General features: G+C 54.6%; 1 protein-coding gene across 2 annotated transcripts in view; it reads right to left on the bottom strand.

The window, feature by feature from the left end:
* Positions 1–18,559, bottom strand: part of ZDHHC9 (zDHHC palmitoyltransferase 9) — a 68,893-nt gene extending 50,334 nt beyond the window's left edge. The window contains exon 1 of one of the 2 annotated variants that reach the window (XM_075323059.1): positions 18,401–18,559. The gene's annotated coding sequence lies outside the window, so the exon portion shown is untranslated. Of the gene's footprint in view, positions 1–18,236; positions 18,340–18,400 lie in introns of those variants that run through there. The other variant, XM_075323060.1, reaches the window with a different exon arrangement.
* Between the last annotated feature and the right edge of the window lie 1,612 nt (positions 18,560–20,171).

Consider the following 20,171-nt stretch of genomic DNA (forward strand, 5'->3'; position numbering starts at 1 on the left):
CCCCATACTCTGGAACGCTCTACCTCAGCACATCAGACTCTCCCCTACCGTGGAAAGCTTCAAGAGGAACCTCAAGACCCACCTCTTCCAACAAGCCTACAACCTACAATAGCCCTCAGTCCAGTAGACCACTGCGCAACCAGCTCTGTCCTCACCTATTGTACCATCACCCATTCCCTGTAGACTGTGAGCCCTCGCGGGCAGGGTCCTCTCTCCTCCTATACCAGTCTGTCTTGTACTGTTAATGATTGTTGTACGTATACCCTCTTTCACTTGTAAAGCGCCATGGAATAAATGGCGCTATAATAATAAATAATAATAATAATAATAATAATAATAATAATAATCTCAGAGGAGATCTCATTTATTTGCGGGGGAAGAAAAGAGATTCCGATAGCTAAATAGGAAAGGGTTCTTTACAGTTAGAGCAGTCAGACTGTGGAATGCGACCACAAGAGGTAGTAATGGCCGATACTAGAACAGCTTTATATCAGGGCGGAGGATTTCCTCAGTACACAGCATTGTGGATTATACATGATTTAGTAATGAAATATATAATTAGTGGAGGAAGAGGGAACTAGACGGACCGGGGGCTTTTTTCAACCTATATAATAATATGAAAAAGGCAAAGTCATGGCGGGAACCCATGGATGCAAAGTCTATCCAGAGCCGAGAAATATCACAAGACAATGCACAACGCTCGGCTTGTACTTAGGCCGGGGTCACACTTGCGAGTGCCTCGTGTGTATCTCGCGCGTGTCTCGCGGTGCATCACCCGGCACAGACTCTCACTCTCCTCACAGGAGAGTGGGAGTCTGTGACGGGTGATGTGACGGGAGACTCGCGCGAGATACACACGAGGCACTCGCAAGTGTGACCCCGGCCTAAAGGCCGCTTTACACGCTGCGATATCGGTACAGATATCGTTAGCGAGCGTACCCGCCCCCGTCGGTTGTGCGTCACGGGCAAATCGCTGCCCTTGGCGCACAACATCCTTAACACCTGTCACACGCACTCACCTGCCCTGCGACGTCGCTGTGGCCGGCAATCTGCCTCCTTTCCAAGAGGGCGGTTTGTGCGGCATCACAGCGACGTCACACGGCAGCCGTCCAATAGCAGAGGAGGGGCGGAGATGAGCGGACGTAACATGCCGCCCACCTCCGTCCTTCCGCATTGCCGGTGGATGCAGGTAAGGTGATGCTTGTCGTTCCTGCGGTGTCACACGTAGCGATGTGTGCTGCCCCGGGAAGGATGAACTACATCGTGCCTGCAGCAGCAACGATATTTTGAAAAGGAGCGACGTGACAACGAGCAACGATTTTTCACGTTTTTACGCTCGATCGTCGCTCCTTGGTGTCACACGTTGCGATGTCGCTACCGGATGTGCGTCACTAACGATGTGACCCCGACGATATATTGGTAGCGATGTCGCAGCGTGTAAAGCCCCCTTAAGACTCATTCATTAGACAACAACCAACAAATGAATTATTCCAAACACCTGATGTGAGTGGCCCCTCAGGTCTGACACTGCCGGCATGCCGCTAATAGGGGCCGCTCCTTGCCCACCGAGACCCTGCAGAGCCCCAAACTTGGTAACGAGCATGAATCAGTCTCATCTCGGATCACAATGCACAGACCTGGACCCGAGTAACGGCGACATTCATCTCTAGGAGGCGGTGACACTCGGATCGGGAGACGCACGGCCAGTCCGAGCATTGTGCGGAGATCAGACCAGCGATCACAGGGAAACCGCAGGATCCTCCGTGCACAAATGATGAGGGTTTTCCTATCTGCAGGTCTCCGCACCAAAATATGCAGCAGCAATCTGCTCCGATTGATGCATTTAACCCTTTTGTGGTGCGATTTTTAGTTGTTTGTTTATACAAAGCTCATATTTCCATTTTTGTTCCCGGCACCTGCAAGCATCAAGTTACTGTGTACACCGACTCCGTCACTTTTGGGGACAGATTTATTTACATACTGATATTTGAGGTTAAAAATTATTTTTGGTATTGGCGTTATTTAAAGTGTTAATCATGGAGTTTGTAACCCCCATCTGACCTCCGCTGCTGATTTATGACCAGAGGACAAATCCTTAACTCCAAATAATGCAGTAAGTTAGAAAAACAAAACAACACACAAACAAAACCCGTCCTCGGATGTGTCCATGTCCTCTAAGAACATGTTGGTGCTTACATGTGCCAAGAGGCTGAAGAAGAAGAAGAAAAAAAAAAAAAGGGACAGAAGAGCGGAGCCCAGACCAGGCGGACGGCACAAAGACTGCGGTGCTGAAAGATTTCGGTCTCCCATAAAGTGATTGCACACATTGAATATGGGAAGCAGCCCCCTCCCCGCGGCCCCGTGTGGACCCTGTGTCCTCGTGCAGCGTGCAGGTGTGTCCTGTACATTGGATGACACTCGCCTATTCAAGTCTATGGGCACCAAAAAAGACCGCACAGAAAGCATCCATAGAGCAGCGGGATTTACGGATACATTGCCGTTACCAACATCGGAACCTGGATTTGGTTTGTCCATTTTTTAACTGTTGATGTAAAAAAAAAAAAAAAAACCAGAACCACACATCAAGTCATTAATGAAAATAATGTTTTTGCAATAAAAAAATGGCCAATGTTTCCTTTGCTCTGAATGGGGCGGATTTCACAAGTCTCTGACATGGACCTTCCAAAGACGCAGAAGTAACGAGAAGAAGAACGGAAAGTGCAGAATATTCAGTCCCGGAAATCTCCAACAAATCAGAGAATTGAGCCTATAGGAATAATAAACAGCTGCCAGAACCCCCCAGATAGAACAAGCCAGCACCCCACACAAGCCGGCACCCCCACACAAGCCGGCACCCCCACACAAGCCGGCACCCCCACACAAGCCGGCACCCCCACACAAGCCGGCACCCCCACACAAGCCGGCACCCCCACACAAGCCGGCACAAGCCGGCACAAGCCAGCACCCCACACAAGCCAGCACCCCCACACAAGCCAGCACCCCCACACAAGCCAGAACAAGCCAGCACCCCACACAAGCCAGCACCCCCACACAAGCCGGCACCCCCACACAAGCCAGCACCCCCACACAAGCCAGCACCCCCACACAAGCCAGCACCCCCACACAAGCCAGCACCCCCACACAAGCCAGCACCCCCACACAAGCCAGCACCCCCACACAAGCCGGCACAAGCCAGCACCCCACACAAGCCAGCACCCCCACACAAGCCGGCACCCCCACACAAGCCAGCACCCCCACACAAGCCAGCACCCCCACACAAGCCAGCACCCCCACACAAGCCAGCACCCCCACACAAGCCAGCACCCCCACACAAGCCAGCACCCCCACACAAGCCAGCACCCCCACACAAGCCAGCACCCCCACACAAGCCAGCACCCCCACACAAGCCGGCACAAGCCAGCACCCCACACAAGCCAGCACCCCCACACAAGCCGGCACCCCACACAAGCCAGCACCCCACACAAGCCAGCACCCCCACACAAGCCAGCACCCCCACACAAGCCGGCACCCCCACACAAGCCAGCACCCCCACACAAGCCAGCACCCCACACAAGCCAGCACCCCCACACAAGCCAGCACCCCCACACAAGCCAGCACCCCCACACTTCCAGGTGCCGCTGCCTGATATCCCACAAGACCAGGGCCACCTCCAAGACGCTGTGCGTCTTATTGTTTCCCCATTGTAAAGACCTGTGTTCACTGTCAGTGACAAGGGAGAATCTATAGGATTGCAGCTTCCATAATGTCAGACGGCGACAGACGCCACCGCAGCAACCGCAGCCGCAGCCCTCACCCCCCGAGGAAGAAACCGTCCCGACCTCAATCTTCTCACAATCCCCATCACTAGGTCTCTGGAGTTGGGAAGAAAATCGGAGGAAACCGACGTAACACGGGGAGAACATACGAACGCCTTGCATATGTCGTCCTTAGTGGGATTAAACACGGGACCCCAGCGCTGCAAAGCAACAGTGTTCACCACTGAGCCGCTGGACAGTTCTAAGGCTATGTTCACACGCTGCATCTTGTACAGGTTTTTTTGGTGCATTTTCTGAGGTCATAATGCACCTAAATACTGCAGCAAAGTCTGAGATTTCTATTTTGCGGTCCGCACAGGGCATCTTTTTTGGCTGCGTTTTTGAAGATGCAGCTGTCAATTCTTTTTGCATTTTTCCAGCGTTTTTTGAGCCTCCAGGCAATAGATTTGACTTAAAAAACACACACTGGGCAAAATGCAGTAAAATCATAAAAAATTCATGCATTTTTAAATGTGTTTTTGCCATGAATGTGTTTTTGGGCCCAAAAACACTGCATCTTTGTGTTCAAGAAAAGATGCAATGTGTGAAGATTAGGCTAACCACTGAGCCACAGTACAGTGCTTACCACTGAGCCACAATACAGTGCTAACCACTGAGCCACAGTACAGTGCTAACTGCTGAGCCACAATACAGTGCTAACCACTGAGCCACAATACAGTGCTAACCACTGAGCCACAATACAGTGCTAACCGCTGAGCCACAGTACAGTGCTAACCACTGAGCCACAGTACAGTGCTAACCACTGAGGCACCAAGGATTGTTTGCACTGGACACAATTGTGGCTTCTTCTCAGTTATGGTGTCAGCCTTCGCCCCAGTCCAGCTGAGCCAGTTGTTGGGGGTCAGCCTTCGCCCCAGTCCCCGCCGGGGGTCAGCCTTCGCCCAGGCACAGCCGCCCCAGTCCCCGGGGAGCAGCGTTCAGTTTCCGCTGTGTAGACACCGGCTGCTCTCGTCTCCTGTGTAATGACAGGGAATTATAGGGAGATACATTGTATCCGGCAGTAACACATGAGAACTTCCCATGCGTGAAGCAGGAGACAGAAGCATCAGGCGGAGGCTCATTAACGCTCCAGAGCTGAACTCCAGGCTTCCAGATTAATGATAAAAAAATCAGAATACGAGGAGCGGAGCCCGAGCAGAGGCGGAGTACATGAAACTCTATGGGACCGGAGTGTCACCGATTCACAACATAAGTCACAGCAAATATTCAGCTCATCACAGATGAGACGTCACTCCTCGCCCGCAGCCACTCACCTCACCTCAATCACTCACCGCAACCACTCACCTCACCACTCACCTCACCCCTCACCACTCACCTCACCTCAATCACTCACCGCAACCACTCACCTCACCACTCACCACACCACTCACCACTCACCCAGCCAGCAGCCGCTCACCTCACCACTCACCCAGCCAGCAGCCGCTCACCTCACCACTCACCTCACCACTCACCACTCACCACTCACCTCACCACTCACCCAGCCAGCAGCCGCTCACCTCACCACTCACCTCACCACTCACCACTCACCACTCACCTCACCACTCACCCAGCCAGCAGCCGCTCACCTCACCACTCACCTCACCACTCACCCAGCCAGCAGCCGCTCACCTCACCACTCACCTCACCACTCACCCAGCCAGCAGCCGCTCACCTCACCACTCACCTCACCACTCACCCAGCCAGCAGCCGCTCACCTCACCACTCACCCAGCCAGCAGCCGCTCACCTCACCACTCACCTCACCACTCACCACTCACCACTCACCTCACCACTCACCCAGCCAGCAGCCGCTCACCTCACCACTCACCACTCACCACTCACCTCACCACTCACCCAGCCAGCAGCCGCTCACCTCACCACTCACCTCACCACTCACCCAGCCAGCAGCCGCTCACCTCACCACTCACCTCACCACTCACCCAGCCAGCAGCCGCTCACCTCACCACTCACCTCACCACTCACCCAGCCAGCAGCCGCTCACCTCACCAGCCGCCGCTCACCTCACCACTCACCCAGCCAGCAGCCGCTCACCTCACCAGCCGCCGCTCACCTCACCACTCACCCAGCCAGCCGCCACTCACCTCACCACTCACCTCACCACTCACCACACCACTCACCCAGCCAGCAGCCGCTCACCTCACCAGCCGCCACTCACCTCACCACTCACCTCACCACTCACCTCACCACTCACCTCACCACTCACCTCACCACTCACCCAGCCAGCAGCCGCTCACCTCACCACTCACCTCACCACTCACCTCGCCAGCCGCCGCTCACCTCGCCACTCGCCGCTCACCTCGCCAGCCGCCGCTCACCTCGCCACTCGCCGCTCACCTCGCCAGCCGCCGCTCACCTCGCCAGCCGCCGCTCACCTCGCCAGCCGCCGCTCACCTCGCCAGCCGCCGCTCACCTCGCCACTCGCCGCTCACCTCGCCAGCCGCCGCTCACCTCGCCAGCCGCCGCTCACCTCGCCACTCACCTCGCCAGCCGCCGCTCACCTCGCCACTCGCCACTCACCTCGCCACTCACCTCACCACTCACCACACCACTCACCCAGCCAGCAGCCGCTCACCTCACCAGCCGCCACTCACCTCACCACTCACCTCACCACTCACCTCACCACTCACCTCACCACTCACCCAGCCAGCAGCCGCTCACCTCACCACTCACCTCACCACTCACCCAGCCAGCAGCCGCTCACCTCACCACTCACCTCACCACTCACCCAGCCAGCAGCCGCTCACCTCACCAGCCGCCGCTCACCTCACCACTCACCCAGCCAGCCGCCACTCACCTCACCACTCACCTCACCACTCACCACACCACTCACCCAGCCAGCAGCCGCTCACCTCACCAGCCGCCACTCACCTCACCACTCACCTCACCACTCACCTCACCACTCACCTCACCACTCACCCAGCCAGCAGCCGCTCACCTCACCACTCACCTCACCACTCACCCAGCCAGCAGCCGCTCACCTCACCACTCACCTCACCACTCACCCAGCCAGCAGCCGCTCACCTCACCAGCCGCCGCTCACCTCGCCAGCCGCCGCTCACCTCGCCACTCACCTCGCCAGCCGCCGCTCACCTCGCCACTCACCTCACCAGCCGCCACTCACCTCGCCACTCACCTCGCCAGCCGCCGCTCACCTCGCCACTCACCTCGCCAGCCGCCACTCACCTCGCCAGCCGCCGCTCACCTCGCCACTCACCTCGCCAGCCGCCGCTCACCTCGCCACTCGCCGCTCACCTCGCCAGCCGCCGCTCACCTCGCCACTCACCTCGCCAGCCGCCGCTCACCTCGCCACTCGCCACTCACCTCGCCAGCCGCCGCTCACCTCGCCAGCCGCCGCTCACCTCGCCAGCCGCCGCTCACCTCGCCAGCCGCCGCTCACCTCGCCAGCCGCCGCTCACCTCGCCACTCGCCGCTCACCTCGCCAGCCGCCGCTCACCTCGCCAGCCGCCGCTCACCTCGCCACTCACCTCGCCAGCCGCCGCTCACCTCGCCACTCGCCACTCACCTCGCCAGCCGCCGCTCACCTCGCCACTCACCTCGCCAGCCGCCGCTCACCTCGCCACTCACCTCGCCACTCACCTCGCCACTCACCTCGCCACTCACCTCGCCAGCCGCCACTCACCTCGCCAGCCGCCACTCACCTCGCCAGCCGCCGCTCACCTCGCCACTCACCTCACCAGCCGCCACTCACCTCGCCAGCCGCCACTCACCTCGCCACTCACCTCACCAGCCGCCACTCACCTCGCCACTCACCTCACCAGCCGCCACTCACCTCGCCACTCACCCAGCCAGCAGCCACTCACCTCGCCACTCACCTCACCACTCACCCAGCCAGCAGCCGCTCACCTCACCAGCCGCCGCTCACCTCGCCAGCCGCCGCTCACCTCGCCACTCACCTCGCCAGCCGCCGCTCACCTCACCACTCACCTCACCACTCACCCAGCCAGCAGCCGCTCACCTCACCAGCCGCCGCTCACCTCACCACTCACCTCACCACTCACCCAGCCAGCAGCCACTCACCTCACCACTCACCTCACCACTCACCCAGCCAGCAGCCGCTCACCTCACCAGCCGCCGCTCACCTCGCCAGCCGCCGCTCACCTCGCCACTCACCTCGCCAGCCGCCGCTCACCTCGCCAGCCGCCGCTCACCTCGCCAGCCGCCGCTCACCTCGCCACTCACCTCGCCAGCCGCCGCTCACCTCGCCACTCACCTCGCCAGCCGCCGCTCACCTCGCCACTCACCTCGCCAGCCGCCGCTCACCTCGCCACTCACCTCGCCACTCACCTCGCCAGCCGCCGCTCACCTCGCCACTCACCTCGCCAGCCGCCGCTCACCTCAACCACTCACCTCGCCACTCACCTCGCCAGCCGCCGCTCACCTCAACCACTCACCTCGCCACTCACCTCGCCACTCACCTCGCCAGCCGCCGCTCACCTCGCCACTCACCTCGCCAGCCGCCGCTCACCTCAACCACTCACCTCGCCAGCCGCCGCTCACCTCACCACTCACCTCGCCACTCACCTCACCCGCTCACCTCGCCAGCCGCCACTCACCTCGCCCGCTCACCTCGCCAGCCGCCACTCACCTCACCACTCACCTCGCCACTCACCTCGCCCGCTCACCTCGCCAGCCGCCACTCACCTCAACCACTCACCTCGCCCGCAGCCACTCACCTCGCCCGCAGCCACTCACCAGAGTGCCACACTCCACTTCTGGGAAGGTATATTTTATTTTAGTGTGGGGACTCACAAGTGCAAGTTTGAGTATTTTGGCCAAAATATGGACCAGTACCTAAAGTATTTTAGACATCTTTCTGATCTCCAATGAAACAAAGAGCTGCTCTGTTCATCCTGAGCCTCCTGATTCATGAAAGATCCACAGTGAAGACTGACACGGAGCAGACGGCAGCGATGGCGATGAAGCTGCGATTCCGCCCTGCGACGTGGCCTTTCCGCCATCCAGCTCCATAACGGGGACAAATCCTGCGGGATTTCTGCGTCTCCGGCCGCTGCTGCATCGAGACACCTTCACTGACATTATTATCGCGGTTTTTGGTCTCTTGTTGATTTGTCGTATTTTAAATAAAGCTGCTTTGTTTTTGGTCTTTGTTTGGTATTTGGCCTTCATAAAACTTTATCAATAAACTTATGAGCGATTTCTCTGCAACGAATGCAAGTCTATGGGGAAATCTGCACATAAGACTGAGCACCCGCAAGAGACGGCGACGAGTGACGGATACGAATCACGCACCGCGGATCCGCCTGCGCGGGAAAAAAAAAAGAAGAGGCACAGGAGGCGCGAGATAAATCCATCCACTCTGCGTACAGAGAAAATCCACAGGAACTCCCCAAATATCATCGTGGGTAGAACGCGTAAGGGCTCATGCGCATGTTGCGTACTTGCATGCATTTACGCTACGTGTAGCGCTGCAGTGTAAATGCATGCGTCCTGCGTCCCCTGCACAGTCTATGTAGATTGCATGATACGTGCGCACGATGCTTTTATGAACGCAGCGATTTGGGTGCTAAAATTTTGACCCAAATCCGTGCATTCAGAAAAGCAGAATTATTCCGTGTGCTATGGATGCAGCTCCCCTCTGTCTATGGTGGGGGCAGCAGCCCGAGCGCAGGAAATCGGCTTTTTTCTACAAAAAAACTGCATCCATAAGGCCATGTGCACACGTTACGTTCTGTAACTTGCAGCAATGAACGCATCCTCTGGCAGAATTTGTCATTGTCAAATTTGGTTTTGACCACAAAAACGTCAGAAATACGCATGCGTTTTTATAGCGTTTTTCTGCGTTTAACATGCATTTTCTGTGCTTAAAGTCAGATGCGTTTTCAATACAAATACACTACTAAATAAAGTTTAAATATTCAAACACTGAAAAAAAATTAAAAAAAAATAAAAAAAAATCATGCTTTAAAATCATACACAAAATAGCTAATTTTAATTTAAAGATTGTGATTTAATATTTATGTATAAAATAACGATAAATTATTTTTGGACTTTTTTTGAAGTCGGGCTGGATGTGAGGGCAAAAGGAAACATCATGACCTCACTAATAATGCAAAAAACGCATACTTTTATTTTGTCAAAAATGCATGTAAAACGCTAGGAATTTGTTTTAAGATGCGTTTTGAGATTTCTCATTGACTTCAATGTTATCAAAACGCAGCTAAAATGGCAAAAACAATTCACATGCGGCTTCTTCAAACGCAGAGATTTTGACAAGTTTTAGGCAATTAAAACGCTGCGTTTTTAAATGCATCATGCGCACAATAAATCCCTATTTTCCATACACTTTGCCTGGAAAAACGCATGCATATTTTGCATTAAAACGCTGCGGAAATGCAAGAAAATACGCTACGTGCGCACACGGCCTTATGCAGCGTTTCTGCAGTGATTTGAAGCGCACATGTGCTGTCAAATCGCTGCAGAATATTCAGCAGATACGTGCGCATGAGCCTTTACAGCTCAGAGTCAGGATGCAGCATCTGTCCTGCCGAAACGCGCTGAATCCACAACGCAAAACGCACTGGACCGCAAGAAAACGTGGACTACATGTGGATTGTGATCAGGTCCCTCCAGTCACATAATGCAGCACAAACACTAAAAACTAAATTACATTACAGCCTAGATAAGTAATATACGGTATGTGCACAGTGACTGCAGCAGCAGAATAGTGAGTGCAGCTCTGGAGTATAATACAGGAGGTAACTCAGGATTAGTAATGTAATGTATGTGCACAGTGACTGCACCAGCAGAATAGTGAGTGCAGCTCTGGAGTATAAGACAGGAGGTAACTCAGGATCAGTAATGTAATGTATGTACACAGTGACTGCACCAGCAGAATAGTGAGTGCAGCTCTGGAGTATAATACAGGATGTAACTCAGGATCAGTAATGTAATGTATGTACACAGTGACTGCACCAGCAGAATAGTGAGTGCAGCTCTGGAGTATAACACAGGAGGTAACTCAGGATCAGTAATGTATGTGCACAGTGACTGCACCAGCAGAATAGTGAGTGCAGCTCTGGAGGATAATACAGGAGGTAACTCAGGATCAGTAATGTAATGTATGTACACAGTGACTGCACCAGCAGAATAGTGAGCACAGCTCTGCAGTATAATACAGGAGGTGACTCAGGATCAGTAATGTAATGTGTGTACACAGTGACTGCACCAGCAGAATAGTGAGCACAGCTCTGCAGTATAATACAGGAGGTGACTCAGGATCAGTAATGTAATGTATGTACACAGTGACTCCACCAGCAGAATAGTGAGCACAGCTCTGCAGTATAATACAGGAGGTGACTCAGGATCAGTAATGTAATGTATGTACACAGTGTCTGCACCAGCAGAATAGTGAGTGCAGCTCTGCAGTATAATACAGGAGGTGACTCAGGATCAGTAATGTAATGTATGTACACAGTGACTGCACCAGCAGAATAGTGAGCACAGCTCTGCAGTATAATATATGAGGTAACTCAGGATCAGTAATGTAATGTATGTACACAGTGACTGCACCAGCAGAATAGTGAGTGCAGCTCTGCAGTATAATATATGAGGTAACTCAGGATCAGTAATGTAATGTATGTACACAGTGACTGCACCAGCAGAATAGTGAGTGCAGCTCTGCAGTATAATACAGGAGGTGACTCAGGATCAGTAATGTAATGTATGTACACAGTGACTGCACCAGCAGAATAGTGAGCACAGCTCTGCAGTATAATATATGAGGTAACTCAGGATCAGTAATGTAATGTATGTACACAGTGACTGCACCAGCAGAATAGTGAGTGCAGCTCTGGGGTATAATACAGAAGGTGACTCAGGATCAGTAATGTAATGTATGTACACAGTGACTGCACCAGCAGAATAGTGAGTGCAGCTCTGGAGTATAATACAGGAGGTAACTCAGGATCAGTAATGTAATGTATGTACACAGTGACTGCACCAGCAGAATAGTGAGTGCAGCTCTGGAGTATAATACAGGAGGTAACTCAGGATCAGTAATGTAATGTATGTACACAGTGACTGCACCAGCAGAATAGTGAGCACAGCTCTGGAGTATAATACAGCAGGTAACGCAGGATCAGTAATGTATGTACACAGTGATTGCACCAGCAGAATAGTGAGTGCAGCTCTAGAGTGTAAGGCCGGGGTCACAGTAGCGTTTAGCATCGGATACAATCTGCTAATTATACTTGGCTCATTGGATGGCACTCATTCGAGTTCTACCCCAGTGTGAGTGACTCCTTAATGTCGCCCATAATTTGTAGAATTCAGTTGAAAAATAAACTCTTCTTGGATGGAAAAAGAAAGAAAAATAATGTAGATGCATAACTCTGCACACCCTTACATTAAAGGGAACCTGTCAGCAGAAATTTTGCCCTAAACCTAAAAGTTTCCCCTTCTGCGCAGAACGGTGAAGGCAGAGGGGAAAGCGCGGGCACGAGATTATGGGCGGGAGCTTGCTAATGAAAATCACAGCACCGCCCATAATCTCGTGCCTGCGCAACACGTCACCAGCGGTCACACTGTGCACAGTCCCGCTACAGTGGCACGGCGCATGCGCAATACCTCGGACGCACTGGGCGGCGTCCTGAGGTATGTAAATGAGCGTCGGGGACAGCCTAAAGTGGCAGGAGGGACAGTAACCGATAACAGCCTGCCCCCGTGGTAGAATTAACAAGATTTTCAAACTTAAAAAAGGTACCACTTTATAAATATTTATTTTGATCTAAAAGGGGGCAGAATAACTACAGGAACCTCGCTAGAAGCAGCCCAGGAGCTGCAGAGGGGGAAACGTTTCTGCTGACAGGATCCCTTTAATAGTTAGTTGCAGTCATCTTTGAATTTCTGACACATTCATCCTGTTTGGGTCGGGGTCTATCACTTCTAGAAACGCCGATCTTTGCCGTCTCACCCTGCAGTAGCTCCCCCTCTGTCAGATTGAGGGGTCTCATGTGTACAGCGCCCTCTTGTCACCGGGACTCAGGTCTGGGCTCGGCCATTGCAGAACTTTTATCTTTCTTCTGGTGATTTGGAGTTCGTTATCACGCTGAAGGGTCACATTTCTCACCTTTAGCTTTTTAGCGGAGGCCTGAAGGTTTTGATGCAGAATTGCCTGATATTTGTTCTGTTCCTAATTCCCTCCCCATTGGCTAAAGTCAAAAGTTCTAGTATCTGATAACGACCCCTGAGGACAATGCGGCTCCCAGCATGCCTCACTGTGGGGAGGGGGATCTTCTGGGGACATGCATCTTAAGGAAATATGAATGGTTTCCCTTCATTGTCATTAGATCACATTCCCCACAGGCTTCTGGCCAAAGTGATGGAGGTTTTGGCAGAACGTGGCTGGACTTGGATGATTTCCACAGGCCGGACATAGGAGGAGTACGGGAGATTGCTGTCACATGCAGCACACAACCAGGACCGGACAGCACATCCTGCAATTTTCCTCTTTTCTTCATCAGTTTTTTGGGATGTCCAATTCTTGGTAATGTCTCGTGTTGATGACGTCTTCACAGGGTACATAGTACATTTATCACTGAGAAATGCTTTTCTACCTTCTCCTGACTGATGACTTTGCACATTGAGACCCTCTGCTGTGTTGTCAGCTGTTTATGGACCAGAAAATGTCAGGAAAATCCTCCTAGATCAGCGACACTTTCTCTGTAAATAACGTGGCCGAGCTCTGATACTGTGTAACACGAGGGCAAATGTGATCGGCTGATTCTAAACACAACCCAAATCATTAGAGGGTGCTCATACTTATGCAACCACATTATTTTATTTTGATATATTGTTTTCCTCCTCAAAACGATTTCCGGATTTGTACAGATTATGGGAGACATTAAAGACGACAAAGTTATGAAATTAATGTTCTTGGTAGGATTTTTTGGGCATTTTATTAGGAGTGTGCAGACTTTTTATAACCAATGTAAACTATTATTTATAAATATAAAAGGTTTCTTAAAGCTGCATTTGGGCCGTGATTTGGACATGTGCACAACGCCTGTTATTGTGATCAGCGGATACATCTCTAGTTTCAGCCGCGTGTTGTGTCTGTGATCACCTTAAGGCCATATGTGACCCAATTAGATTGTCTGATCTGACAACGGGGTGATATTTGGGCCATGTATGGGGGAGATAACGAGCTCCTGACAGATGGAATCAAAGGGCCATGACCTTGATCCAGCATTTCTCATACAGAAGAGAAGGCTCAGCCCATGTAGAGGCCGGCGCATCTCACTGCCCATAGACCACATCTATCCGCCCTAGAAATCCACAACCTGGGGCTTATGTAGCAAAGAACACGGATTATTGGAAGGATTTGTACTCAAGACGGCAGACAATAAGCTGGGATGTACATCGGGGTCTGCGGAGCCCCCAATGAAATCTAGAGGTCATCTATTGTCCAAAAGTACGCCATTCTTCCCAGGCATGCCCTTACTGGTAATGCTGCCAGTCCAGGGGCAGAGGCCGATCGAGGCCCGGTCCCTCCTCCAGACGATACACCCAAAATCAGCTCCGAGGAGCCCCCATGACACCGACAATAGTGGCCACACTACATACGCTTTACATCTACGTGCAGGATCAGTATGTGGCCCCTATAGATTTGCTCCTCATAGACGCGTCCCCCACCATTTCTACGGGCTCAGAGGAAATCTCACCATTGTGCCCACATATCCAGTGTTTTCTATCTTTACAGCACCACTCAGGCATTTAATGTATTTCACTGGTGGAGTGGAGCTTTAAATCCAAGTCCCCTGACGCCCGTCTCAGCCTCACCCGACGCCCGTCGCAGCCTCACCCGACGCCCGTCGCAGCCTCACCCGACGCCCGTCGCAGCCTCACCCGACGCCCGTCGCAGCCTCACCCGACGCCCGTCGCAGCCTCACCCGACGCCCGTCGCAGCCTCACCCGACGCCCGTCGCAGCCTCACATCATTCTGGCCTAGTCCTGGCTGTCATAGGTCACAAGAGCTTAGTGTAACTAACATCTGACTTCCAGCCAGTCAGCAGTTATGAGTACAGGATGGCGAGATGGGACCGGAGCGCCACAAGAAAAAAAAAAAAAAAAAAAAAAAGGATGAAGATGTTGGCAGGCGAATATACATACTATGGGTAGCAGGGGCACTCACACTAAAAGCGCCAGAGTAGAAAAGAAAAACCAAAACACTGGAGTGCCGCTTTAACTGTGCCATTTTTCGCTCAAATAGTATTGCCAATAGTTTATTTCCCCTAAAGGTCCTGGGTCTTCAGGGGCGCAGAGGTATCCGCTGCGCTCAGGCCCTGGTGTATAAGGGGGTCCAAAATATCCCTTTGGCTTATAGAAAAAGACCAATATTGTTAAAGATTTGCAATAATTGGGGGCCCCGCTGGAGCTTTTACATCGGGGCCCACGTTACTCCACTGGTGCTGACACTTGACTGTGTCTATGGAGGGGTCTGAATGCTCCTTGTCCTCAGAGACCCCCTGCACAGTTACATGCAGTAAACCCTCCCTCTAACACACAAATGGACAGATGAAAGGTAAATGTGAGGCCCCTCCAGCAGCCGCCCCCCCATCTGATCCACGAATGTCTCAATCCCGTCTCGATTACAGCTCAATAATTAGGAGGCCGGGAGTGAATGCACAGTGCCACAGTCATAGCTCCGAGCCGGGCGTGCCATCTGTGTGCCCAGAGCTGGGGCAGCCCGCCGCTCCGTGTGTATACAGCCCGCCGCTCCGTGTGTATACAGCCCGCCGCTCCGTGTGTATACAGCCCGCCGCTCCGTGTGTATACAGCCCGCCGCTCCGTGTGTATACAGCCCGCCGCTCCGTGTGTATACAGCCCGCCGCTCCGTGTGTATACAGCCCGCCGCTCCGTGTGTATACAGCCCGTTACCCATCACGCCGAACAATCACACAAGGCACTGTGCAGCAGAAGGAGGCCTCCAGGGACCCCAAGTGTATCATGGGGGTCAGCGACTCCTGCAGTAAAGGGACACAGGACTGTTAGCAGTGGGGGCTATAAAAGGGATTTACAGGAAGGATTAGCCCCTGTGTAATCCGCAGTTACACCCCTTCCCCACTTGCTGCACATGCAGAGCCCCAGCCGCCATACATGAAGTGTCAGGCCCTTATCATACAGAAGGGCAGACACAATGACAACCATCTTCCACTACCCATCACCGCTCTGCCATGGATGCATGCGAGACCCCCACTCCCCTTACTGCTGCACAGCGGGGTCTATGTCTGGTGCAGAGACGAGAGCCTGGGCCTGGACCATGTGCGGCATCAGCACCGAGCTCATCCAGACGAGGCGAAGCCCTCATGTCTGGAGCCAGAAGCAAAGCAAGAGACTCTGCTACAGGGGGTGGGGGGACGGGGAGCAGCGATGGCCCACCCCATCCCTTTGTCACACCGCACAGCTCAATATCCAGCAGCAGAGCATGGCTCCCAGCCGGCATCCGCTATGTGATCTGCTGGCCCCCAACAGAGAATGCCCCCCAAACAGAGACTGCCCCCCCCCCAGAGAATGCCCCCCCAAACAGAGACTGCCCCCCCAATAATACATGTGACCTATAGAGCTTCTATAGAAAGAGCAATCCCACATGCTGTATACAGCTGCCTGCCAGGCCACGTATATGATCCCCCATGGGGCACGCACCCCTGTATACTGCTGATCCCCAGCCCCTGTATATGACCCCTCCCTTACAGACAGAGCATATACTTTAAGGCCTTGTACATGAGCCCCTCATAACTGCTGATCTCCAGTTCCTACAACTGTCCCCCCCCCCTGTGCAGAGAGCATACATACCCTCATGCTGGACACCACTGATCCCCAGCCCTCACCGCTCCTCAAATCCCCCCCATGCTGTACACTGCTGACCCCCATAGATCCCCCCCATTCTGTGCACTCTTGACCCCCATAGATCCCCCCCATGCTGTGCACTCCTGACCCCCATAGATCCCCCCCATGCTGTGCACTCCTGACCCCCATAGATCCCCCCCATGCTGTGCACTCCTGACCCCCACAGATCCCCCCCATGCTGTGCACTCCTGACCCCCACAGATCCCCCCCATGCTGTGCACTCCTGACCCCCATAGATCCCCCCCATGCTGTACACTCCTGACCCCCATAGATCCCCCCCATGCTGTACACTCCTGACCCCCATAGATCCCCCCCATGCTGTACACTGCTGACCCCCATAGATCCCCCCCATGCTGTGCACTCCTGACCCCCATAGATCCCCCCCATGCTGTGCACTCCTGACCCCCATAGATCCCCCCCATGCTGTGCACTCCTGACCCCCATAGATCCCCCCCATGCTGTGCACTCCTGACCCCCATAGATCCCCCCCATGCTGTGCACTCCTGACCCCCATAGATCCCCCCCATGCTATACACTGCTGACCCCCCACATATCCCCCCCATGCTGTACACTGCTGACCCCCATAGATCCCCCCCATGCTATACACTGCTGACCCCCCACAGATCCCCCCCATGCTATACACTGCTGACCCCCCACAGATCCCCCCCATGCTATACACTGCTGACCCCCCACAGATCCCCCCCATGCTATACACTGCTGACCCCCCACAGATCCCCCCCATGCTATACACTGCTGACCCCCCACAGATCCCCCCCATGCTATACACTGCTGACCCCCCACAGATCCCCCCCATGCTATACACTGCTGACCCCCCACAGATCCCCCCCATGCTATACACTGCTGACCCCCCACAGATCCCCCCCATGCTATACACTGCTGACCCCCCACAGATCCCCCCCATGCTATACACTGCTGACCCCCCACAGATCCCCCCCATGCTATACACTGCTGACCCCCCACAGATCCCCCCCCATGCTATACACTGCTGACCCCCCACAGATCCCCCCCATGCTATACACTGCTGACCCCCCACAGATCCCCCCCCATGCTATACACTGCTGACCCCCCACAGATCCCCCCCATGCTATACACTGCTGACCCCCCACAGATCCCCCCCATGCTATACACTGCTGACCCCCCACAGATCCCCCCCATGCTATACACTGCTGACCCCCCACAGATCCCCCCCATGCTATACACTGCTGACCCCCCACAGATCCCCCCCATGCTATACACTGCTGACCCCCCACAGATCCCCCCCATGCTATACACTGCTGACCCCCCACAGATCACGACCCCCATAGATACCCCTCATGCTGTACACTGCTGACCCCCATAGATCCCCCTCATGCTGTACACTGCTGACCCCCATAGGATCCCCCCCCCCATGCTGTATACTGCTGACCCCCATAGATCCCCCCCATGCTGCACACTACTGTCCCCCCATAGATTCCCCCCATGCTGCACACTACTGTCCCTCCCTCCCTCTGACCTCTGCTCGGGATCCAGTCGCTCTCCTGCCCGGATTTTCCGATCTCCTCGGTCTCTGGGCCTCAGACTCCGCACACACCCTGCGCCTCAGTCCTGGTACAATGTATCACTCTGCCCTGTGACAATGTATCATCTGCTGTGAGATACAATGTATCCATCCCTCACCTGCAGGTCCCGCTGCTTCCCGGGCGGCTCCGTATCCGGCACGGCCTGATCAGCGCTGGGGCCCCGCCCGCAGTCCTCCGGGGCCACTAATCTATCACAAGGGCCATTCTGCTCATCGGGCTTGTCCTCGCGCCGGGCGATCTCGGCTTCTTTAATTTCGCCACCTCTGACGTCAGAATTTGGAGAACGACAGTCAGTCTATTGGTCGGCCTTCTATACAATAACCGCCCCTTTTCTAAATACTGAATTTTGATTGGCTGAGGTTTATGCCAGTCGCCCAGCCCAATCAGCTTGCTGGGTCCTAGAGCTGAAGGTGTTTAATGGTATCTTCCAGTTAAAGTCCAGTCCAAACATCCTAAAAAGAATGCAATCTGTGCAGAGAAGCGGAGGGAGGAGCTGGCTGCAGGCCCCCGTCCTGGTCCCAAGAGCTCACAATCCACTACAGGCCCCCGTCCTGGTCCCAAGAGCTCACAGTCCACTACAAGCACCTGTCCTGGTCCCAAGAGCTCACAATCCACTACAGGCCCCCGTCCTGGTCCCAAGAGCTCACAATCTACTACAGGCCCCCATCCTGGTCCCAAGAGCTCACAGTCCGCTGCAGACCTGCATCCTGGTCCCAAGAGCTCACAGTCCGCTGCAGACCCGCATCCTGGTCCCAAGAGCTCACAGTCCACCGCAGGCACCTGTCCTGGTCCCAAGAGCTCACAGTCCACCGCAGGCGCCTGTCCTGGTCCCAAGAGCTCACAGTCCGCTGCAGGCACCTGTCCTGGTCCAAAGAGCTCACAGTCCACCGCAGGCCCCTGTCCTGGTCCCAAGAGCTCACAGTCCACCACAGACACCTGTCCTGGTCCAAAGAGCTCACAGTCCACCGCAGGCCCCTGTCCTGGTCCCAAGAGCTCACAGTCCACCGCAGGCACCTGTCCTGGTCCCAAGAGCTCACAGTCCACCGCAGGCACCTGTCCTTGTCCCAAGAGCTCACAGACCACCATAGGCACCTGTCCTGGTCCCAAGAGCTCACAGTCCACCGCAGGCACCTGTCCTGGTCCCAAGAGCTCACAGTTCACTGCAGGCATCTATCCTGGTCCCAAGAGCTCACAGTCCACTGCAGGCACCTGTCCTGGTCCCAAGAGCTCACACTCCACCGCAGGCACCTGTCCTGGTCCCAAGAGCACACAGTCCACCATAGGCCCCTGTCCTGGTCCCAAGAGCTCACAGTCCACCGCAGGCACCTGTCCTTGTCCCAAGAGCTCACAGTCCACCATAGGCACCTGTCCTGGTCCCAAGAGCTCACAGTCCACCGCAGGCACCTGTCCTGGTCCCAAGAGCTCACAGTCCACTGCAGGCACCTGTCCTGGTCCCAAGAACTCACAGTCCACTGCAGGCACCTGTCCTGGTCCCAAGAGCTCACACTCCACCGCAGGCACCTGTCCTGGTCCCAAGAGCACACAGTCCACCATAGGCCCCTGTCCTGGTCCCAAGAGCTCACAGTCCACCGCAGGCACCTGTCCTTGTCCCAAGAGCTCACAGTCCACCATAGGCACCTGTCCTGGTCACAAGAGCTCACAGTCCACCGCAGGCACCTGTCCTGGTCCCAAGAGCTCACAGTCCACTGCAGGCACCTGTCCTGGTCCCAAGAGCTCACAGTCCACTGCAGGCACCTGTCCTGGTCCCAAGAGCTCACAGTCCACTGCAGGCACCTGTCCTGGTCCCAAGAGCTCACAGTCCACTGCAGGCACCTGTCCTGGTCCCAAGAGCTCACAGTCCACTGCAG

Source organism: Anomaloglossus baeobatrachus, chromosome 9, assembly GCF_048569485.1.
Source record: "Anomaloglossus baeobatrachus isolate aAnoBae1 chromosome 9, aAnoBae1.hap1, whole genome shotgun sequence".
Lineage (NCBI taxonomy): Eukaryota > Metazoa > Chordata > Amphibia > Anura > Aromobatidae > Anomaloglossus > Anomaloglossus baeobatrachus.